Source organism: Ochotona princeps, chromosome 10 (genome assembly GCF_030435755.1).
Source record: "Ochotona princeps isolate mOchPri1 chromosome 10, mOchPri1.hap1, whole genome shotgun sequence".
NCBI classification, from domain to species: domain Eukaryota; kingdom Metazoa; phylum Chordata; class Mammalia; order Lagomorpha; family Ochotonidae; genus Ochotona; species Ochotona princeps.
Window position 1 is genome coordinate 67986267 of NC_080841.1, and position 24828 is coordinate 68011094.

Genomic DNA, 24828 nt, shown 5'->3' on the forward strand with positions numbered 1-24828 from the left:
GCAATGGATTTTGCATGACAGATGATGGGTTCACAGAGCAGATACAGAAGGCCAAGGACTGACCCCTAGGAATGTCAACTCTAGGAAAGGAGACTATGTATTTTTATGATCCTTCTTCAAGAAGCAGTTGGAACGGCGTATTTATAAACTCTGGAGCCATAGTCAACCATCATAAACCTCTTCAAAATCCACCTTTCAGAGTTGCTCGCCTGCTCTGTTCCTGACTCCTGGCCAGCAGGCGCTGAGTCTAAAGAGTCACATTTCGCCTGTCAGCGGCACAACTACCCAGTTCTTGGCAGGTGTCCTGGTTTCTGGATCCAAGCTCTCCCATCAGCTAAGAACTCAGAGTTGTCTAACACTAACCAGGAGGCAGGCTGAGAGCCTGTTCCCTGGAGCTGCCAACAACTCTTGGCCTATGATCAATGAAGCACACAATGAGTGAGTGTTCTGCTATGAATCAGGTGGCAGAGAACTCCTGACAGGTTAGGAACCATGCAGTGAACCAGGTAAAAGCTGGTTTCCCCTGGGGAAATCGGCTCTCAGCCATGCAGTGTGATCGCATACACCTAGCCAGTGAGGCTGACCACATGTCCCTGGGAATGTGCCAGTGCTCCCTGGAAGCTGCTCACACGATGGACCTAAGGATTCTTAGCACTTGCAGTCAGCACTTGTTGTCTCTGCCCCAGTCTTAGGCTGAGCCTTGTACACATCTGCTATTGCCTCAGCCTCACCTGTAAAGGGGATGCCAACCTGTCTCACAAGTGTCTGTGAAGGCCAAACGAGACAAGTATAAAGTGCCTGGGCATACAGAAGTGCTCAACATTGTATTAGCTACTACCAATTACCCTAGCAGCAACCGAATGGTAACCATGACCCTAAAAGCAACACTTTCAATCCTCATTGATAACAGGATAATAAAAGGCTTAGCTTGTTTGCTCTAATCAAACTACTATACAATCAATGAAATTTAAACTTGACCTAAAAAATTAATGTCTTCCCTTTCTCTACATTTCCCTTCCAAGGTTGGTACAATCGTGTTACACAACTAAGAGTCAAGGATGTAACTCCCGTTAACAGGAGACTCGCAACACCGATTCTCAGTAGAAATTAGCAAGTAAAATGAAGATCTTCAAGCCTGACAATGATCCTGCAATAGTCATGCAGGCATGGGCCTGTTGTTTTGCAGGTCTACGCCCCGCACATGTAACATAGCTGGATTCTTCCTTATGAATCTAAAGTGCAATCATTAAAGTTGGCAAGAAAGGTGGAAGTCATTTATTTATAAGACAGGCCTGGCTGTTTTATTAATGAAAAGTTACATAACAGACACAGCAAACTAGAGAGTTCTCATCTATGGTCTTTCAATATTTATAGAAACAGAAGAGAGCTCTCCAGCTACAGTCCCTTTTAGAAACTGAGAATCTCCATTATCTGACAGCAATCAATTCTGTATTATTTTAGCTCAACTTCAGAATTGGCTGTATAAGAGTTATGTTCCTCTTTATTCCTACTCTCTGACAATAGGTCAATTGTGCTGGGCACTTGACCTAGAATCTCAAGAGGGTGCAACTGAACAAAACTACACCAAAAGGCTCTCCAAAAACTTAGTCATTTCACTGTCCTTTTTGTGTCTAAATAACGCGCTACAGAGAAAGGAAAAAATGGTATACCTGGAACCACTTATAGGGACTTGCTTGCATTATCACAAAGTACTACATAAAACAAAGAACCCACAAGTACATTAAGGGAATCTATCATGCCAACATTTAAAAATTGAAATCCTATAGTACAAACTGAAAAACAAATGTACAGTCACTCATTTCCTTATTTTCTATTTCACAGAATCTGTATTTTTGGTAGATAATTTTGACTTTTTTTCAAACTGCTTAAGAGGGAAGCTACTTTTAAAACATAATTTTCAAGTCAATAATTTGACTTTTTGTTGTTTTAAGTAAACATTCATTTGTAATAACATTAGATTTACAAAACTGTTACAAAGATAGTACAGTTTCTTCATGTAGTTCACCCAGGTTCCCCTAAGTTACCATCTTATGCAACCATAGTGTATTTGTTCTAAGAAAATAGAATTGATATATGACTATTAGATACAGACTTTATTTAAATGTGATCTGCTTTACCAAATGTTCTTTTTCCCCCTTTGTTAGCTTCTGAGTGCCATCCAGGACATCACCTTGCATTTAATGAGTTCTTTAAATGTCTTAGGTTTTAGTGTATGTCACACTCCTGTATCTTATTCTCAATATTTATATTGTAACTATTACAGAAAATAAATTTAAAATATCCTGGAAAATAAAAAAAATATGGGTATTACAGAAAAGCCAAATCAAGATCCAAGCAAACATGGTACTAACATTTTGCTGAAGAGAGAGAACAGCAAAACTGATGTTTCACCAACTTTGCTGCAAACCTCTGAGATTAATGTTTCAGAAATCTCTCTCACAAAAATAAATATTACTTACTTATCTTCCAAGGCTCCCAGAGGTGGGGTCATAGGACATAGGATGGATCTTTTTAATGAATTCTGTAATAAAACAGAAAATAGTATTATAATTAAATTCAGATAATTCATTTTATCAGATTGTATATATAAACCTACCCTCATTTTTCAACTTTCATTTTCTACACAACAGAAAAATGGAATTTAAGGGGATAATTTCATCAGTCATTATACATCTTTAGCTTAAAAGTGAAAGCATATAAAAGCTACTTGAAATTTTAAGATGAATAGAAAATGTTTCAGAAAAGGAAGGAAAGAAGGAAGTAAGGCAGGAAAAAAAGGAAAGGAAAGGAAGAAAGAAGGAAAGCAAAGAAAAGCAAAGCAAAGGAAAGGAAAGAAAAGAAGAACAGAAGGAAGGCACGAGTAACACCAGTTAAGAGCAGTGCTTCACCATCTTTTCCATGTATATGATGTTGTGGAGACGACTAAGTTGTCACAAACAAGTGAATCACCTTGAGGGTGCCGCCTCTGAGGTGGGGAAACTTGCAGTCAGGAGCCTTCTCATGGCATATGTAAGACATCTGTGTGTGTCAGCTGGCCGGAAACACGTCCACTTCTGCCCATTTCCCAGAGTCCCACCTGTTCTACCAATTGTGCTGCACGTTGTGTCTTGTGGTAATTTCTTTGTGGCATTAAAATAAGCTTGGATGTAACTGCAACTTCCTGTCATGCTGCATCATGCTCTCCTTGAACTGTGTGCAACACATATGTGCCATGCAGCCAGCTATCAGCTGCACAAGCATCGACCCACTGCTGTGTGCTCTTAACTAATACCTCACGTGCAAACAGCACCTACTTTTCCAGGAGCAGCAGGCAACAACTCAGACCCGCAGTCTCCAGTGGGACCACTGCATAGGACTATCTTGAAGGCACCAATTTAACAAAAGCAGAGAAGGTGTTTTATCTATTCCATAAAGCATGACTGGTATTTATCAGTTCTTACTCTAAATTATCTTATTTACACAGCCAAAGTGTAAAGTAAGGGGATAGCTATCACTTTGGTTGCATGTGCAGAGGAAACTCACAGGTAAATGATTGCAGCTTTAGTCAGTATCAGCACATGTGTGAAAATACAACAGTCAAGTGACTCCCAACAACGGCTTTATGAATTCATCTAATTCATGAAATTAAAGTGAAGATTTTGGAAGTCCATTATGGAAAACATGAAACACCTGAAATCACTGTCATTGCCAATCTAACTCAGTGAACAAATCCAAAAATAAATATAAAATTATAGCGGAAGCACATTATCTGCTGTGGTCAGGTTTTGTAAAAACCACCATGAACACTGAAGCAACCGATACTGATAGGTTGTGCGTGCAGAAAATGCAGTCTGGTTCCTTGTAGAGCTGCTGCTGTCCACACCTTCTTCAGGGGGCCAACTTTCTGTCCTGTGTTGCTGTTTACATGCACTGCTGAGTCACCAACACCAAGCTCACAGCCAGCATCGCTGTGGCCCAACTTGTGATGCAGCTTCTCCAACATGCTTTGTCTCTGAGAGGCCCATCACAGCCCCTCTTATACCTTGGGACTGTGTGACAGTCATTCCAAGCAACACAATCACTCACAATGTGCACAGAAATTAAAAAACATGGCATTCTCTAAATGCAAAGAGGTCAGTTGCTTATAGCATGGGAGCTGGAAGAAGGCAAAGCAGCATTTTTTTCCCTCCACCTCAGCTAGGAACATGTGTGTTGAGCAATACCATGCTTTTTCATTATTCTGTACTTCCTGCAGGCATGGATCCCTCAGTACAGCCAACAAAGAATATGAGTATGGATTCTGGAGTTACAAATATATTTCAGTGAGCAGATAGGGCAGTAGGGTTAGGTGGAAGCCAGAAGTGGGATGCAATTCAGGCGTCCTATGGGAGTGGCAGGAATTCAATTCCTCATGCCATCCCCACTGCCTCCCAGAGTCTGCATCAGCAGGTAGCTGCAGTCAGGAGCCAAAGTCCGGAATTGAGGCCAGGTACTCTGATGTGGGCAACGTGCATCTTATTAACAGGCTAACCATCAGCTACCCATCCCAATGCTCTCTGTCCCAGTACACACAAGGGCAGTCAGGTGAAGACGTATTGAGAAGACCACGTCAGCCCCCTGACTGGATTCCCAGCCCCTGAAGCTGTGAGAAATACATGTCTGCTAGTGAAGTCGCCCGGTCTACAGCACCATCTCACAGCAGCCAGAGAATGCTACAGCACAGTAACGGAGGGTTTAATTTTCTTTTCATGAAGAACCTACCTTTCTATTTAGGTAGGTTCAGATTGTGGCCCAGGATGAAACAAAACAATATACAATTTAGCAGCATCTACATGGGGTAAATGCATGAAATATTTCTTTCTTTTTTTTTTTTTTTACAGATTTATTTATTATTATTGGAAAGGCAGATATACAGAGAGGAGGAGAGACAGAGAGGAAGATCTTCCGTCCGATGATTCACTCCCTAAGTGACCGCAACAGCCAGTGCTGCGCCAATCGAAGCCGGGAACCAGGAACCTCTTCCGGGTCTCCCACATGGGTGCAGGGTCCCAAAGCATTGGGCCGTCCTCGACTGCCTTCCCAGGCCACAAGCAGGGAGCTGGATGGGAAGTGGAGCTGCTGGGATTAGAACCGGTGCCCATATGGGATCCCGGGGCGTTCAAGGCAAAGACTTTAGCCGCTAGGCCACACCGCCGGGCCCAAATGTATGAAATATTTCTACACCAGGCAAAACTTACTTGACAGGCTTGGTCACATTAAGATTTTGTTGAACAATGGTCTTCTAAATAGAGGGAGGAAAGGCAGTACTTGTAAAAGGCTGGGATACGTACACAGTAGATTATTAAAATGTCAAATGCTAGAATAACTTCCATTTGAAATGTGCTTTGAACTCACCAACTATATTTCAATACTTGTAGAGATTTTCTTCTCATATTAAAAAATTAGGACTTACAGAGAATAATGACTGCTGAAAAAATTCTACCATCTTGAGAAACAATTTCAAAATAATACAGCTATATTTTAAAAATGCATTTTTCCAGAAAAATACAGCATCCCACTCTATTACATACAAACCATGGCTATAAAACTAAGTAATCTATGCGAACTTCAAACTGGAAGTTCTGTTTGTTTGTTTGTTTGTTTTCTTTGAATGTTGTAAAACTCAACACAGGACAACCTTTGTCTTTGCTTGAATGAACATGGATAAATGTTATTACTTTTTGAAATAAAATTATCTTTAAGATAACTTCCTAATAGGATCATCTCATAAGTTTACCAATATAAGAAAAGCATTCTTTCAGACAACTGCACACATTCTATTTTATAATGTTTGTAACTACAGCACATAATTCTATTGAGTAATGTTTACAATTACAATGTTCTAACTCATTTCTCATTATTCTAAAAAAAAAACCCCACAATTTTGACAATAAATCAATCACTAATTTAGGTGTGATCTGAGGTTGGATTGATGTGTCGTCTTGACTAGAGGATACTGCCCAGCTGTCTGGTCCAACAGAAATCTACTGTTGGATGGAGATCTCCAGGGCTATGACAAAGCTTTACACTAGGCAGATGTGGTGGAGCTTATCCAATCATGTGAGCCAATTCCTAAACTGTCCAGATGAGTGAGAGAGAGAAGGGTGGGAGACTGAATCCTCCTACCAGTTTGTTCTCTTCTAAGAATCCAGACTAACACACCAGGTAAAGGGCTGAGAAGGAGCAAGGAGGCACCACTGGAAGGAAGCTACTCCTGGTGACAGCAAAGTGAGTACAAAGGTTTGATTTTAGAAAGCACGGATGTTATTGTTTATAAAGATCAGAACTCTAGATTCTCACACCAGAATCACACTATGTAACCCCCATGGCTCTGATCCTCAGCTTGGATAAGAAGTGGGTCGCACTCTTTGTATTCCCTTTTCTATGTGGGAGTCTCCTTTAGGGAAAGTGCCCTAAAATGGTGCTCAATGAAACAAAATATCAGAAGACAGCCCTGGTCCTAATGCTAGCAAAAGGTGGTATACAAAAACAAAAACATATTTTAGGGGTGGGTGTTGGCCTAGCAGATAAGATGTTAGTCAGGCTGTCTGTGGCCCGAGAGGGTACAACAGGATTCAAATTCCTAATTGCTCAGGTAGTTGGGTCCCTGCTACCCACATGGGGGAATCAAACTGAGTTCTTGGCTGTCAGCTTGTTGGGCCTGGCTCAGTCCTGACTGTACACCTGGGGTAAATCGATGGATGCAGGAAATCTCAAGAATTCTCAATCTCTCTCTCTCCTCTCTGCCTTTCAAAAGTATATACAACAAATAAATAAAGCACTAAAACAAAACAAAAAAACTAAAGGTGAAACCAAGACATTCTCAGAAGCACAAAGTCGAGATAATCTGCTGATAGAAATCTGCCTTACAAAATATAATACAGGATATTCAGTAGGCTGTAAGCAACCAATGCCAAACAGGGCTTCCAAGTGCAAGGGAAGGTCAGTAGGTACACACTGACAAATGACCCTAAAATGGCCTATTTCTTCTCCTCTGGCTTCTTAACTGATTAAACAGCAATTCTATGAAATAATATGTACATAATTATATTGCTGAGCTAATAATATTCATCATTTTTGTAACAGCATGGAAGACCCATGTAGAAGAAAGTTCTAGTGAAGTAAGGAAATGACAGTAGAGTTCACTCAAGCTCCCAAGAACATAAAAAGAAAAGGAAAACAGACAGGTCTACATAATTAACTATGAACATATACTTGCTCTACTTTCTTCTCTAAGCTCTGGTTTAAAAAAGAAAGAAAGAAAAAGACATAAGGTAATACTTGGCAAAAAATATAACAATATTGGATTATTTGGTTTTGAACATAGATATATAGGTGATAATAGTAATAGCACAAAAATAGGGAATTGGAGCTATAGAAAAGGAGAGTCTACTTTACTGTAATTAAGTCTAAGAAGTAGATTCTTGGAAATTAAGAATTGCATAAATACGATAAAACATAGAGAATTCACTAAGAAAATAATCCAAAATACACAATTAAAAGGTCATGCCAAAAATATCCATTTATTTTTGAAAGAATTAAATGAAGGAAGAACAGAACAGAAAAAGCATGGTATTACAGAAGAGGCAAAATGGCAGAGGTGAATTTTATCATATCAGTAATATAATAAATATGAGTATATTAAACAACTGAGTCATAAGGCAGAGACTACTGAGTCTTTTTTATTTTACCTATTATTATTATTATATCATTTTCCATAGCCCTGAGATTTCTCTTACCCCCTCCCCAATTCGATTCTCTCACCCACTGAGCTCCCCTATACTATTACTATAGTACAGTTCTTCATAAACAGTCATATGTACATCATTGCAGGCATGAACAATGGCAGAGTCCAGCCTCCTATTGTCAAGATACAGTGAACAGTTTCACTGGGAGTCCACCTTTGGTCTGGAAGTAGAAACGCATACTGCATTGTATCCTCACATCTGGATATGACACTCTCCATTACACAGTTACCATACATCCACTTAAATGAAAAGCCACAATACAAAATTAACACAGGAAAAAAAAAAACGGGATTTACAATGCCACGGAGTTAAACACGCTACTAGATATGGTAGTTTCCATTACACAGTTACTATACATCCCCTTAAATGAAAAGCCAAAACATCAACAAAAGGAAGGAAAATAAATTAAGAACACCTGGAAGTTAAATAACATGCCTCTCTGTCTAGCCACCCCAGCCCCTGTCCTAGTTTTCATGCCCTCCCGTGGTAGTGGTAACCCAAGCGAGAGGAGCCCACTATTTCCCTCCCAGGTCTCTGTCACTCCCGGATTATGCACTCTCCAGGTGGTTCTGTGGTTTGACTTGACAGAATTAGCCCCCAGTGCCAGCTTCTGCCAGCTGATGCTGTGGCTAAGCCCAAACATCCCTCACCCTGTCTAATTTTGTTTGTACCAGTAGGAATAATCCACCCATCCTGGCTTTTCCCTGATCTAGTCCACCTGAGGCGCACAGGTGTTGTAGCCCTGCTTAGTCTGGTCTGCCCCCATCCCAGCTCATGCTCTCCAGTGGGAGTAGCTGTCCAGCAAGGGAACTCCCCTGTATTCCCCCTGCCGGCTCTGCCTCCTCCCTTCCTGGTTCTCACATGTGCTAGTTGGGCGCTGCAGTCACATCCAGTACAGGCAACATCACCTTGGCATTCTGTATTGTGTACTGGTTTTTTGGTCACGACTGAACCTGGCTCAACCCACACTCTGTTCTGGTGCTCGGATTTGCCAGTGGATGACGTGAACTGATTCAGCCTGGTCTTCCCCAGACCCATGCCAAATGTATGCAAGTGGGAAACTTTCCATGGCCTATTCTGGGCTGTTTCTTATGATGCTTCTTGCGTATACTTGCAGGGTCTATGTCCTGCCACAGGAGTTGCCCAGGCTCCTCCATCAGAACCCTTCCCATTGCCAGATTTTGCACATACCAGGGAGTCCATGAGCCAGCCCTACTCAGTTCACCTAGCAGGAACAGTGGCTTTTCCTGACTGGCCTTCAACCCAATCTGGTTCTTGCTGTTGGATGTTGCAGCCCAGCCATGGCTTGTCCATACCCACATACGGCTCACACATGGCTCAGTAGGGATTGAGACCTAGTCTAGTCAGTCCCACATCTACCCTGGTACTCCAGGACTCCAGACGGTGTTGGAGTCTGGCCCGGCTTGGTGTGTCCAGTCCCAGTCCACACTTGTGCCAAGGGAGACTACAACTGTATCCTGATCAGAATGCAGCCCCCATTCCAGCCCACACGCCCCTTGGAGGGAGCCTCAGCCCAGTTAGGTGTCCCCTTACCTCCCCAACCGGGCCTGTTCCCAGCCGTAGAACATGCACATGCCAGTGGCTGCTCTGACTCAGCTTGGCTCAGCCCCTCACCTGTCCCGACCCCTGCCTTAGACACTGCGGCTTAGCATCCCTGACTCACGCAGACCAGTAGGTGCTTGACAACCTCTCCAGAATCCTTATTTTCAGTACTTGCTGGAGACTAGAAAGGGTTACTTCAGATGGACTTAAAATTCTTCTCCCTGATTATCAGTAGGCAAGTTTCCACATTTTTATTGATAACTATATTACTTATTAGCTGACAAAATACTCCAACCACTTACATACTACATCTTCATATTTCGCCTCATTTAGCTTTAGAGAATCTTTAAAGCATTCCAGATATTAACCTGTAGGCACACTTGACACAAGCATTTTCCCCAAAATGTTGTGTTGTTTTTCTATTATGAAAGTTCTGAAATTTTAGATATTCAAAACTCAATCTTTTCCTCTATCAGTTTTCCATTGATCAAACAGTGAGCTTGATAACTCCTTCACAAATCTGACAAACACTGTAATATTTTCTGCCACTTTTCAAAAATATGATTTAAGAACATTTAGTTTTGGGCCAGTGCTGTGGAACTGCACATGATGCTGGCACCTCACAAGGCCACCAGCTCCTGACTGAGCTGTTCCATTTCCAATCTGCTTCCCTGCTAATGGTCTGGGAAAAGCAGCAGACAACCTGAGAGCTTCAGCCTGGTCCAACACTGGCTACTGCTCTCTCTATATATAACTTTTTCAAAACAAATAAATAAATAAACCCTTTTTTAGAAAAAGATTTAGCTTCTGAACCATTACATCATCATACTGATAAAATCATGATATGTATAAAACATACATACTGCCAGTGAACCTCTGTTCCAGTCCTACCTCCAATCTTTTTTGCTAAGGCACAGCCCAGGAAGGTTCCCTCAGCCACATGGGGTTTATTCAAGTTCCCTTACATAACAAGGCTAGAAGCAAGACAGTTGGAGCCTGTGTGCTTTACAGTGCTCAGAGATGGCCCTGGGACATCCATGCCTTCTGTGCATGGGTCCAGAATCTTCTGAGGCATATGTCATAAACACAAGACACCCACAGGATACATCAGCAATGTAATTCAATGTTCACATTAAGATGCAGATGGATTCCTTCTAATTCCTCGAAACTAGCGTTCTCTTTAAGGGCGTAGCATGCCACAGTCTTTTTCTGACTTGATATGGTGAAAGGAAAGTTCTGAATTGGCCAAGGGGTGGGGGGAACTGAATTCAATGGCGTGCAGCTTAATATGTGGAATTCTCACAAGGGGGCTTGGAAATGGGGGAAGCGGAGGATTTCCCATGCATGTCACAATGAGTAAACACAGTACTGTCACTCTGTAAGGGACCAGGGACCCCAAGTATCCTGCCGTCTGCAGGGCAATAGCGCACACCCAAAAACCAGCAGCCACCTTGCTTTGACCAAGGGCCTCACATCTCAAAATGCCTTGCTGCTAATGCTAATAAAAAGCAGCCTCCCAGCTTCCATTTATTCACTCTACCCTGCCACACGTATCTATTTTGTAGTGGGAAACCCAGCCCTAGAGAAGACTGGGAGGTGGGCCTATCTGCACCAGTTGTCTCGCTTACTCCTCCTGTTGGGTCTCTCATAAAACATACCAGGAACCTCCTGGGCTGAAACTATTCTCTTCTCACTCTGATTTACCAAAACCCTACTCCTACAGGTCTTAAAAATACCTGAAAAGCAAAGCACTCTAAGATATCAATTTTAGGACATAGAAATCCATTTCTCATCTCCGAAATATTCATGGTGCAGACTGAACCCAGGACATCAGTTCTTGGCAGCCTCCCTGTTCCGATACCAGTCCAAGCTGCCTCAGTGGGATGGCCACACTAGCCCTCCCCAACTTCACCCTTCCAAGTCCTAGTCTAGCCTCAGTAAATAATCTGACGTGGTTGTCATCATGCCTGGCCCTAATCTTACCAGTAGTTCCTTGGTTCACTCTGAACACAAGCTGCAGCATCTCTAAAACAATCCAAATTGAGGGAAGCTGCAAGAAGAGTGTGTGAGAAGGTAGAAAGAAGCAGAGCCTCTTTTGGCCAGTTAAAGGTACAATGCCTGAGATGTTGGGGAGGAAATGTGAAAAGGTTGTTATCCCTTGATCCTCAGAGGAGAGCTGTAGGCTAGATAAGGGGTCCGCAACTGCAGGTGATGTTGCTCCCTATGATTTTGGCAATATCTGAAGATATTTGGTTATCACAACTGGGGGAGAGAGAGAGTTCTACTGGCACCTAGTGGGTAGAGGCCAGAGATGCTCCTGAACATTTCATGATGCACAAGGCATCGCCTCCACAACAAAAGCTGGCCAACCCCAGGTGCTGGCAGCACTGAAGATGACATGAGACACTTAGATGCAGAGATTGCATTTAAAACCAAAGGTGCTGAGTAAAATGCAAAAGGACTGAACCCTGAGGTCTAAACCTCCCTTCCAGAAGTCAGGTAAAACAAACAGAATCAACACAAAACAGAGAAAGGGTTGACCAGCATGGGAAAAGGGAAAATCAAGAGAGGGAGATGCTGCCCAAAGAAAGCATGGTTGGCTGTAGTCAACTGCATGGGAAATGGCCAAGATGGCAGAGATCTGAGAAAAGAACAGGGGTATGCTGGAGAGTGAGAGAGAAAGGTAACAGACAGCAAGGACTGCTGATCAGTGCTGAGCCTATCAGTAAGGTTTAAAATCTTGCACATGAGCCAGTCCTAAGGTTGTGCCAGATGGGGCAAACCATCAAGGTGAAAAAGAAATGGAAGGAATGGAATACTAATTTTCAGTGAGGTTTCTAGCCTGGATAAGGAAGGAACAGAGGGAACTAATAAAGAGAAATGGAAGTCTTAATGAGACATCAACACTTCCTCGCATTAATCAATATTATCGCTCTACTATGCTCTTTGCTATTCCATAATAATTAGCCTATTTTGCGATAAAATAATTGTGATTTCACTTGGATAAGAAAGAGCTGTATAAAAGACAACACGGGTAGTCAGGGATGGAGAGAAAAGGGAACTCCTGTGCACTGCTGATGAAATGTCTACTGGTACAGCCCTCACAGCAAACAGCACAGAGCTCCCTCAAGAAATCAACATGTCGCCCAGGGTCTCGGTGGGTTTTCTGCATCTGCAGGGGCCCTGTGTGCTGCTTCCTAACACAATGGAGAGCACTGCACGATGAGAAGGAGCAAACACCATAGCTGGGATCTCCTACCCTCTTCTCATCAAATCACCAACATCACCAGGAGGGTGCTATCCTGCTAATATCATTAACATATGAACCCTAATCCCTGCTCCCAAAGCCATCAACAAACACTTAACAGATGAATTCGATTAAGTTTCCAGCACATACACTTTAGGGAACACATTCAAATCATGCCACCCAAGGATCCCTCTTTCAGGTATATATCCAGAAGAAACGAAATGCCTACCTCCTAAAGACATCTGTATTTGTACACTCTCAGCAGTACTACTCATAACAGCCAAGATATGAAAACAATCACGTGTTGACAGAGGAAGATACAGAAAAGACGGTGTGAGTACATGTGCATGGGCACACATGTGTGTTCGCAAGTTGTGCATGTGTGTGCATGCAGATGTACAATGCAATGATTCAGTTTAAAAAAGGAGCCTGCCACTTGCCACAACATGGGTAAACCTAGAGAACATTATGCTTAGGGAAATAAGCCACAGATACAACCATATAACTTCATAAAACACCAAGAGAACAAAATGGTGGTTAACAGCAGCTCAGAGAAAATGAGGAGAGGTTAGAATACACAAGTTGTAGACATGTAGCATAAAAAAGGTCTACAGATCTACAGTGCAGCATGAGGACAACATTGTGTTGTACTCCAGATCTTTGCTAATGGTAGATTTAAAGTGCTCTTGATACAAAAAGATGAATGAATACATTCATTTGCTTCATCGTAGTAATTATTTTAACATACATATAAAAACACCAGGTATACCTTTAATACAAGGGTATTTCAAAAAGTTTGTAAGAAAATAACTATTTTGGTCCACAACAATTTGTAATTTATCCAGCTTCTTTCGTAACACAAACTATGCATGAACTTGTTCAAGACTCCTTGTGCAACAGAAGAATAAATATAAAAGAGATATGCACTACTTGAACAATGTTCATTGTCCTACTTTTGCAGACCAAGATCAAATGCCATTTGTAGAAAAGATCACGTCACCCGAAACATATGCATACAAAATACAGCCCTAAGCTACAGTATCAGATCTTTCATTTATTAATGCTGTGGTTTGGACCATTTATCTCAACTATTTAGAAACAAATCTTTTTAATTAAAAGAAAAGGATTTGCTTATGTATGTATGTATCTATTTATCTAATTTGAAAGGCAGAATCACAGAATGAAATCCACTGAGTCATTGCCAAAATGGTCACAATGGCCAGAGCTGGAACAGTCCAGAGCTAGGAGCCAGGGGCTTCTTCTAGGTCTCCCACATGGGTGCAGAGGCCCAAGGATTTGAACCTTTTTCCACTGAAAGGCAGAGTTAAAGAAAGAAATCCATCCACTGGGTCACTGCTCAAATGGCCAGAGCTGGATTTGAACCATCTTCCGCTGCTTTCCCAGACACAACAGCTGAAAGCTGAACTGAAAGTGGAGCAGCTGGAGCTTGAACTGTTGTCCATATGGGTTGCTGGAGCTGCAGGAAGCAACTTCACTGGCTACATCAAGCGCAGACCCAACAGGAATCTCTGTGTACAAGTAACAGACTGTGGTGGGCAAAACACTGAGCCTTTCCATTAAGACCCATAGCCCAGTACCTGGGATTTCTGACAGTGCTATGCTGCATAGCAAGTGGCAGTTAAGGCTGCAGACAGAAGTAAAGTTTTCCACAGATGGGGCTAACAGAGAAACAGCCAATGGATCCAAAGTAATCCCAAGACTCCTTTACAAGGAGGAAGAAAGGTAAAAGAATCAGAACCAGAAAGAAGCCCCTGAGTGGGTAAGCCACTGTCAGCTTAGAAGATGGAAGGAAGTTACAAGCTTCCAGAAACTGGGGAAAAATAAGAAAATAGGGCCTAGTGTGAGTGGCTAACATCCTCTTTGCATGCACCAGGATCACATATGGGTGCGGGTTCATGTTCTTGCTGCTCCACTTCTCATCCAGCTTCCTGCTTGTGGTCTGGGAAAGCAGTCAAGGATAGCCCAAAGCCTTTGGACCTTCCACCCGCATGGGAGACTCGGAAGAAGTCCCTGGTTCCTGGCTTTGGATTGGAGCAGCTCTGGCCATTGCCAGAGTGTTTAGGGGGAGTGAACCAGTGGAGGGTATATCTTCCTATTTCTCTCTCCTCCTCTCTGTATATCTAACTTCCCAATAAAAATAAATAAATCTTTTAAAAAATAAGAAAACAATAAACTGGACTGCTGTCTAAAAAAAAATAAAGAAGAAAACAGAGATCTCCTAGAGCCTTCAGCTGACTGTATAGTTAACAAAAAGAACATTGGATCAGTTCTAGAACTGACTTACCTTTGTAACCTAAGATATCTTTGTTCTCCACAGAGCTGACTTCTCCCAAAACAAAGTATGAGCGCCTAGAAGAGATGATTTCTCTAGAAGAGACGATATCTCAAGTTTCTTCCAGCTGCAAAATTGGATTATTCTGAAACCTAATTCCATAATGGCATATTCTACTTATTGTTAATTAACTGATTTGGAGAATCCTGTTAAGAGAGGTAAGTAGACCAAGCAGTTTTCATTTTACTCATCAATATCCTCAATATTTTATGTTGCTGAGTTATGGTCTTATAAAGCTGAGTCAGGGCATAAAAACGGCAGGCATATAAGCAAGGAAAATTATCTCTAAGTCACTCTGCTATTTAAAGTCAATCCACTCAAACTAAAATAAACATAGTATAATTCTAAAATAATTCTAAGGCTATCTCTGTACATTACCTCATTTGTTCATTTTGGGGAGCTTTATTGAGATACGATCCTCATTCCAATACCTTCTTTTTGAGTATCCAATGTATAACTGCTATGAATCCCAAGAGAATTCATAGATAACAAGTACATGAAAAGATGTCCAGTGATATAACTCTTACGTTACAGCAAGTTAAAAACACATAGGATAGGGCCTGGCGGCGTGGCCTAGCGGCTAAAGTCCTCGCCTTGAACGCCCCGGGATCCCATATGGGCGCCGGTTCTAATCCCGGCAGCTCCACTTCCCATCCAGCTCCCTGCTTGTGGCCTGGGAAAGCAGTCGAGGACGGCCCAAAGCTTTGGGACCCTGCACCCGCGTGGGAAACCTGGAAGAGGTTCCTGGTTCCCGGCTTCGGATCGGCGTGCACCGGCCCGTTGTGGCTCACTTGGGGAGTGAAGCATCGGATGGAAGATCTTCCTGTCTCTCCTCCTCTCTGTATATCTGGCTTTCCAATAATAATAAAATCTTTAAAAAAAAAACACATAGGATATGCTATAAGGAAAGACAGTATACGGTAAGTCTAAGTTAGCATTAAAAACATCAGCTTGCTGGACAGAATAGAAAATAAAGAGCTCCCTCAGAAAACAACTCTCTACGCTATATTCAGAGCTATGCAACCCTTACAACACACATGATTTTAGAATATTCTAAACATCCCCAAAAGAAATTCCCCACCTGTCACAAGTTACTCTCCATCTCCCTCCTCCCAGCCTTCCTGTATAGCACCTGACCTCCTGCCCCAATGCAATGACCTATTCTGGACAATTTGTATGGATAGAACCACACACTATATGGACTTTGGTGTCTTGCTACTCACCATTAAATACTTTCAAATCCATCTACTTTGTAGTAGTAGCAGGTGTCATTACTTCATTCCTTTTCAATGCTGAACCATATAATATTCTATCATATGGACATACCAGATTTTGTGTATACCCATTTATCAGTTGATAAAACACTGCTTTTTTCTTCACTGCTGACCTATTAGGAATCATGCCACTGTGAACATTTATGTACAAATCTTGTGTAAACATATATCTTCATCTTAGGTAGACACCTAGGAATAGAATTGTTAGTGGCAGCTTACAAGGGCCTAGAGAGTTTTTATGTCACTGAACATCTTTTCAAGTACTTGTTGGCTATCTATGAATCCTCTTAGGAGAAATGTCCATTCAGAAACTTTGTTCATTAAAAAAAATAGTTAAAATGTATTCACTTGAGATGCAAGGGAACAAGAAAGAGAATGAATGAATGACTGAATAAATGAATGAATCAGACAGATACAGAGCAAGTTAGCATTCACTAGTTCCCTCCCCCAAACCCCAAAGGGGGCTGGGGCTGATGCTGAAACTGGGAACCCAATGACTTGAGCCATCACCACTGCCTCCCAGGGTCTGACTGAACAGGGAACTGGATCTGGGAGCTGGAGGTCAGTATCAAATCCAGGCATTTCGGGGTGACAGGCATGCATCTTAACTAGAATCTTACACAATAAATGAGATGTGTGTCCTCCTTTGTCCACTTGTAACTAGACATTTGTCCCTTTTGTTACAGAGTTGTTAAGTGTCCCACATAAATTCCAAATACAACTCCATTATGAGATGCAAGATTCATAAGTATTTTCTGGCTTTTAGTCCCCTTCATCTTAGTGCACCTACTTAGAGAAGACAGACAAACATCATGCGCTGGTAGCTCCATTTTGTAGCTAGAAGAGCATGGGTGGTTTGACAGACTGGCCAGCTGGGAGAAAGCAAAGAAAGCTTGCTGCTGTGTCCCTGTCTCTATTTATTCACAGAGGCCACATAACTGACAGTAGCAATGGGACAACACCTAAGAGGGCTCCCACGTTCAACCCTGAAACTGTTTTGTACCTGTGACCAGACAACACTGTTTCACAATTGCACAGCAAAATGGTCCATTCACTCACTCAGAATACTGAAGCTTACCCCTAAGTAGCCCATCCCAACATCCCATTTCTAAGAATCTCACATAAACGCTTGTATGGTACACTTGTCTCCTTTTCTTTTATTGATCCTTATATAGGACCAATGAAAGATCTTGCTGAGACACACAGACAGAATCCATGGCCTCTAAGTAGAACTAGGTCAGTTTTTCCTATGCAAGTTTCAGCTGAGTGGAGTACACAACAGTCAGTGAGTAAAACACACACTTAGGGAGATGCACCATGCTACCGCTACCGCTTGGGCCTGGGTGCCCTCAGCACTGCCCTTTACAACTGGAGCAGGCACAAAAGATTAGGAAAGTACAGACTGAGCTGGGACAGCCCAGCATGGGCTGATCCAGGGATGGCCAGCCGCAGGAAGCAGCACCACACATACAAACTGGGAGGCTAAGGTTTGTTTATTTCTGGAGGTGTCTTGGGGTTGTTCTGTGGGTCAAAGGACAACCCCAAGCAGAGAGACCACTGCAGCCCAGGCCTCTGTTTCCTGCATTTTCACCTGGTTTACACACAGGGTTCCCAATGTAAACTCTCTTAAGCCTTAAGTCAGATGGTGGCATAAAGGCCTGCTGGCCTAAACGGAGAGGAAGTCTGGGCCAGGAAGACAATACGTGCATCAGCTCAGAAAGACAAAGGAAGGGCAAAATGGGAGAATGAATAATGAAGTGGGTGAGGATCCCAGTCAAAAACAGGAAAGGGTGCGGCGCCAGCCAAGGGTTAGGGTCAGGAGTTGATCCATGGAGAAGAATGCCTATTGTGGAGCTGGGCATCTGCTTAAAGGAGCAGCACCAGGATTCTTCAAACAGAGCACTTGGGCTGGCGGAAATTTAAACTCCAACCTGCTGCCTACAGATGGCGGACTGTGCTTCCTGTTCTCTAAGTAGATCAACTCACGTTCCATTACGTCTCCCAGAAAAAGCCAGACACGGCCAACATCCTAATGGTTCTCTGACACTTCGCTAAAACCCTGACCCGGTAATGAGGACCATTGTCCTGCTCACTCTCTCCCCAGGGTCCTACACAGGCACCTGCTCCCTGTCATCCTGGATGGGGACCCTCCTCCAGATGAGTGCATTGCTGTGAGTCTCACGACAGTCAGGTCTCCTTCTCACACAGGTCGCTACTCCAGGAGCTTCTCTGACCCTACATGATGTGAAGCAGCATCTGCCTCACTCCATTCCTTCCCTTCTGCCTTTTGGACACTTCCTGACCATCTGTAATGGTGTGCTTCCTATCTCCCCATAAGGATCAAGCTACAAAGGCAAGGACTTTGTCTTGATCATAGCCCTAACACCTAGAACTGTGTCTAGAGGACAAATGCTCAGCAAATACTTCTTGACTGAATGAATGAGTAAATCTCATGTGATCCTTGCTGGCTTGTCCTACTACACACACACACACATACCTCTAAGCCAATCTAATAACCTGCTTCTTTACTCTGATATTCAGGCTAGAGACCACTACTACAGCAAGCCTTACCAAGGTTCAGGGACTCTGCAAATGCAGAGTCTCCCATCTCGGTAGGCCCTTTATTTGGCTGCCCTTCGGGTACTTCTTGGGCTCCTACTCAGCTTCCTCTCCTGGACTTCAAACTCTTCCATTTCCAGAGGCTTAGCCCCACTTTACTTGGTAAAGTACATCTGCTCCACAGAAACAAAGTATAGGTGATTAACTCAGACTGCCTCAGTTTCCCTACCCTCACTGACCTGCAACCACACATATATTCTTACCCACTTTCGGCAATACAAAGGCTGTCCCTCTACCTGTCCAATGCTAACCTTCAACACAGCTTCTGGAACTGAAGCCATGTACTTGCTGGGGATTTAACGTCCTCATTTATCCAGGCCCCACTCTCCTCATCACATTTTGCCCCATGAATAAAAATGCTTAAATCTCTCTCACCATATGACAAGTGAGCACATAAAGCTAACAAACTTCCCCAGACTTTCTTTCTCCTAACACCACCTCATTAGCCTTTCCCCTTCACAAAAAAATTTCTTGGAAAAAAAATTCTTCTCTCTGATTTTACTGCCCACTCCTCCATCATTTACTACTTTCTTTTTTTCTCTCTCCATCCGCCACCCCCCACGCTTTTTTTTTTTTATCTTGAAAGGCAAAAAGGATTAAGAGAAGCACATAGCTAGATCAAGATCTCCCATGTGTTGGTTTACTCCTCCCAAAAGCCAGTAACAGCCATGGTGGATCCAGGTGAAGCTGAACCCAGAAGTCAATCCAGGTTTCCCATGTTGGTAACTGAGACACTGCCTGTGAGGCAACTCACCTGGGTGTGTATTAGCAGGAAGCTGGCATCAGAAGTGGAATGAAACTCCAACCCAGGCCTCTCTGATATGGGGCACTGCTGTCCCAAAGGGTAACTTAACTACTGTGCAACAATGCCCATGCCAACAGAAGACTCCTGAAGTGCAAATCCATGCAGAACTCATGAGCCCTCAGTAGCGTGGTACCACCATCCTAACTCTCTGCTGCTTCTACTTATTTTGGCCTATCTTCACAGTTTGGTTGGCTACTCAGTCATGATCTGGACCAAGTCTGTACATGTAGCACAGCACTTAAAGCATGTTGCAGTCATTTCAGAACTCCACAATCACAGACATCTAACTGGGTGACATATTCACTCACAGTGCTGGAGCCTAACAAGGCCAGGATTGGAGGGCCAGCAGGGTCAGTGTCTGCTGAGGCCCTTTTCCTGCCTTGTGAACAGCCACTGTCCTCGGGTGGGCTCCCTGGTGTCTCCTACTCCAAAAGTACTAATCCCACCACAAGGACACCGCTCACATGAGCCCATCAATCCTGATTATCTGTGCAAGCCACAATCTCTAAGTACTTCCCACTAAAGACTAGGTCTTCACCAAGTAAGATTCATGTGGACACAATCTAGTCCACAGCAGATCCTACAGTCAGAAAGACCTCCCTACTGGGCACCAGATTTTCCCATGAACTTATGGTGTGACCACAAAGAAGATATTCAACCTCCTGGGGACTCATACCTCTTCTCTAAGGCAGAAAGGGCAGTAATACTTGCCTCCCAAGGCTGCTGTAAGGATCCACTTAGGATTTGTAGACTCTGCCCAGCAGTGGACACAAAATGTTATGACTGATCTCATCATTCTCACAGTTATCTTTATGGTTAGAATAATCACTGTTGCCTGCCATTGCCATTATTGTAGCTCTTATCCATACTGGTTTTTGTCATTACTACCAGTAATAAAATAGAACTATTCCTAATTACAGAGTCCTATTTAAGACACTTCAGCATAAGCAATAATTTTTACAGGGGCTGGCACCATGGCATTGCAGGTTAAGCCTAAATACCTGGGAGTCAGCATCCTATACAGGCACTGGCTTGAGTCAAGGCTGCTCCACTTGCAATCCAGTTCCCTGCTAATGATCTTGGAACGCAGTGGAAGATGGCCCAAGCCCTTGGGCCCCTGCACCCATGTGAGAGACCTCAAAGAAGCTTCTAGCTCCCAGCTTTGAACCAGCTTAGCACTCTGCTTTTCAAGTAAAAATAAGCCTCTGTTTTTCTTTTCAAGAAATAGTTGTTATAAAAAGTGTAAAACTATCTACAGAAAGAAAACCTGAAGGTCATCTCAGTGATAATAAGCCACTCAGCTCAGGCTGTGGTAACAAAATGTGACTGGGACTCCCTCCTAGTTCTGGAAGCTGCTAAGACAGTTAAGCTCTGGTGTGGGACCCTTCCTTGCTTATGGACACTCCCACTGTGTAGTGTCATGTAGACAAGGTGCTCTGGAGGCCCCTCCTCTCCTCCCAGGGTCCCAGGACCAGGACCCCAACAAAGCATACATCCTTATGCACTAAATATCCAAACCCATTGCATGGTGAGCCAGGGCCTCAATATGGGAGTGCTAGGGCACTCAGTCCATAATCACTACAATAAAGACATGTTAAATAAAATACAGCATAACTGAATGTGATATAATAGCAATTCTGAAACTATTGGAATTCAAAAACAATGAAGAAAATGGATATTATCCAAAAATATTAGGGCACAAATTTTAACCGCAAATCTGTGAAACTACATTCATAGAAACAAGTAAAAATTTCTTAATTCATTTCTAACTGCAAAAGCTGAAACACATTTTCATAAAAAGAACATACAAAGTACTCCAAATCATTCAAGGAAAATAGAATTTTAAAAGACAAATTTGGTTTGGTGGGGGAAAAGAAGCTTTTAAATTAATGCATACTTTTTCCATAACACACATTTTCCATGAACTCTCTGAAGACCAGTTAAGGTTGGGGTGGGTCTTGGGGGGTGGGTGAAAGAGGAATATGGTGGCAAGCCGTATTTTGAAAGTGGCACACATCACTTCCCCTCTCACCCCACTGACCAGAGTTTCTCTGCAGAGGTCATGTGTCTGTCTATCAGAGACGAATGGGCATCTTCTTCCTACTTCAGAACCATCTGTCTGGAAGGAAAGCACAGGGGGACACTGTGTGCAGCAGTTCAACTGCAGCTTAGAACATCCTCATCCCTTACCGAGTGCTGGCTTCCAAGTCCAGCTCTGACTCTGCCTGCAATTCCAGCTTCTGGCAAATGGCAAGTAGCAGAGGATGGTGCAAGTACCTGAGCCTCTGTCACCCTCAAGAAAGATGTGGACATACCTCCCATCTCTTTTCTTCCCTCTCAGCCCAGCCCCAGCTGCTGCAGGCCTTTGAGGAGTGAAGCAGTCAGTGAGCGCTCTCCCTGTCTGCTTGCCTGTCTCTCTGTCCCTCACCCTCACAAATATTTTTCAAACTACTGTGAGAGATCAATTGAGAACAACAGTGCATCACAGTTTCAATAAGTAGTTATAGATAGTGGGCCTTTATTTCTGAGAACTAAAAATATTCCAAATAATCATGAAGCTGAAATACTTCCTATTAACACTGCTATGATACTGTAATTGTGGAAAAATGATTCACAGATATTAGAATGATTCAGCCTTACCCTGTCACATAAAAGACATGCAATGTAATCATTGCATCTTCTATGATATTGAGAATAATTGCTAGTCAGCTTTCAAAAAGTAATGGTGTCTAGATGTATCTCTAGTGACAGCACAAACACCAAACTTTTAGATCTGTAATCTGCCGTCTATGGAGACTAATTCTGGCAGGCAATTGATACAACACACTCTGAGAGGAAAATAGACCTAAAAGTACTACAACCCTCTCCTAACCTCTGAAGTATTATCTTCATAAATAACCTATGACCTTTTAACTACACACAAAAATAATCCCTGAGGCAGGTTGGGACACACACACAATTCCGGGATCGTTAAGAGAAAGAAGTGTTATTTGCTGCATTCATCGTTTAGAGCTTTGGAGGAAGAGCAAAAATCAAAAGTGGGTTTTATTAGCATAGCAACTCATGCAAACATGTCTGATGTAAACACAGAGAAGCAGCAGCACTCTTTCTCCAACTTCAAGAAAGGAAGAGCCTACACTCTGGCTGTGTCCCAGCTGGCAACCAGTAAGCACACAACTGCTTTTCAATCTGTTCCCAGTCACTCGGGCCTTAACATCCTCTCAGCATTCTCACTCAAGCACTGGGGTGAGTCAGTCAGCCAATTGGCACCATCCCACCTCGGCTTCTTCACCCCTCGATGCCAGGCAGCCCCCAGACACCAAGCTTAAAGTCGGTCAAACTTCACGTTGTCTCTGTTTCTGAAAATCAGCCAATTCAAAACCCCATGCTTCCTCAAAGCCCTGTATGAAATTATCTCTGGGGTCAACACAGTGGGGTAGCAATCTAATTGTTCATCTGCAGTTCCAGCATCCCATAGGTGCACTGGTTCCTGTCTCACCTGCTCTACTTCCAATCAGTTTCCTGCTTGTAGCCTGGGAAAGCAGCAGAAGATGATTAGAGTCCTTGTATCCCTGTACCCGCATGGGAGATGGCAAAGAAGCTTCTAGTTACCAGCTCTGGACCAGCCCAACATTGGATTTTACAGTCATTTGGGGAGTGAGCCAGTGGGTAGAAGATCTTTCTCTCTCTTCCTCTGCCTGTGGGGGGATACACTCTAGAAGCATGGCCTTCCTTAGCTTTGCATCACCTGCACTTGAGTGGTGGTGTCTTCCCCCATTAAGACAGCAACTATTCTGGTAACTCAGACATTAACATTTTTCTGCATGGAAGTAAGGAAAAAAATTTTTTTGTCATGACAATCTGGTCTTATGAAACTTTGAGAATCTTTCCCCTTTTAAGTATAATTCTAATCATTCTTGCCCAATATACAACGTGCCAGCCAAAGGTACTGTCTTCTCTCTCCATTCCCAGTACACAGTTTGAGACTATGAGTTGAACAAATACAGCCATTCGATGTATTACACAAATTAAAATTTCCAACTACTCAGCCTGGTGTGATGGCTCAGTGACTAATTCCTCACCTTGCATGCGCCAAGATCTCATATGGGTGCCTGTTTGTGTCCTGGTTTTTCAATTTCCCATCCAGCTCCCTGCCTATGGCCTGGGAGAACAGTAGAGGATGGCCCAAAGCTTTGGTACCCTATACCTGCGGAGACCCAGAAGAGGCTCCTGGCTTCAGATCAGCTCAGTTCTAGCCACCGTAGCCATTTCAGGAGTGAACCAGTAGATGGAAGATCTTTCTCTATAAATCTGCCTTTCCTATAAAAATAAATGAATTTCAAAAAAAGAAAATCATTTCCAACCACAACCACTAAAACTTATACCAAGAATTGACTATAATCAAATAACCCTCAAACAAAATATAGTTGAAGATTTATTGATTTATTTGAAAAGCAGAGCAGCAGAAGACCTAAAGAAAGACAGAGTGCATCTATCCATTGGTTTGCTCCACCACTGGCCACCATGACCACATCTGGGCCAGGCCGAAGCCAGAGCTTGGACACTCCATGCTGGGCTCGCAATGATGTGGACCACTTTCCAGTGACTTCCTAGACACATCAGCAGGAATGCTGGATCACAAGTAAAGCAGTCAGACATCCCATCAGCACTCCCCCCACGGATGCCAGAGTCACAGATGACCAGCAGTGTTCCCTTTCTAACCTCACGGAGAAAACAGTCTGCCGTGACGCTGTCCAATCTGAAAACCCAAATGCAGAATCCTATGCTTGAAACTGATTTATTCTGGTAAATTCATAACTTAAGTTTCCCAATCCACAATAAAAGAGATTATCAGCAGTTCTTACTATCTTACAAAAAAGATAGGCTCATTTAAAGCAACATTACACCCTAAATATCTTAGGAGGAAAATAAAAACTGACTATAATACTATTTTGAAGTTTGTTTTGGCACAGAGGAAAAAATAAGTGAAATAGCCCAAAATTTCACTTAAAAGATGTCTAAGAAAACTAACAAGTATTCAAATTAGAAAATGAGTATAAATAAGAGTCCAATCTCAAACATGAATACCCCTTTATCAGACTGACAAAGTGAAGTCACATTTTAAAAGAGAAACACATTTTAGAATAATACTAACATTCTAAAACCCAGTGAAGTCTCTA

General features: G+C 42.8%; 1 protein-coding gene across 1 annotated transcript in view; it reads right to left on the reverse strand.

Moving 5' to 3' along the window:
• Positions 1–24828, reverse strand: part of ZNF438 (zinc finger protein 438) — a 137321-nt gene that overhangs the window by 106221 nt on the left and 6272 nt on the right. The window contains exon 2 of the mRNA XM_012927909.2: positions 2481–2542. The gene's annotated coding sequence lies outside the window, so the exon portion shown is untranslated. The remainder of the gene's footprint in view (positions 1–2480; positions 2543–24828) is intronic.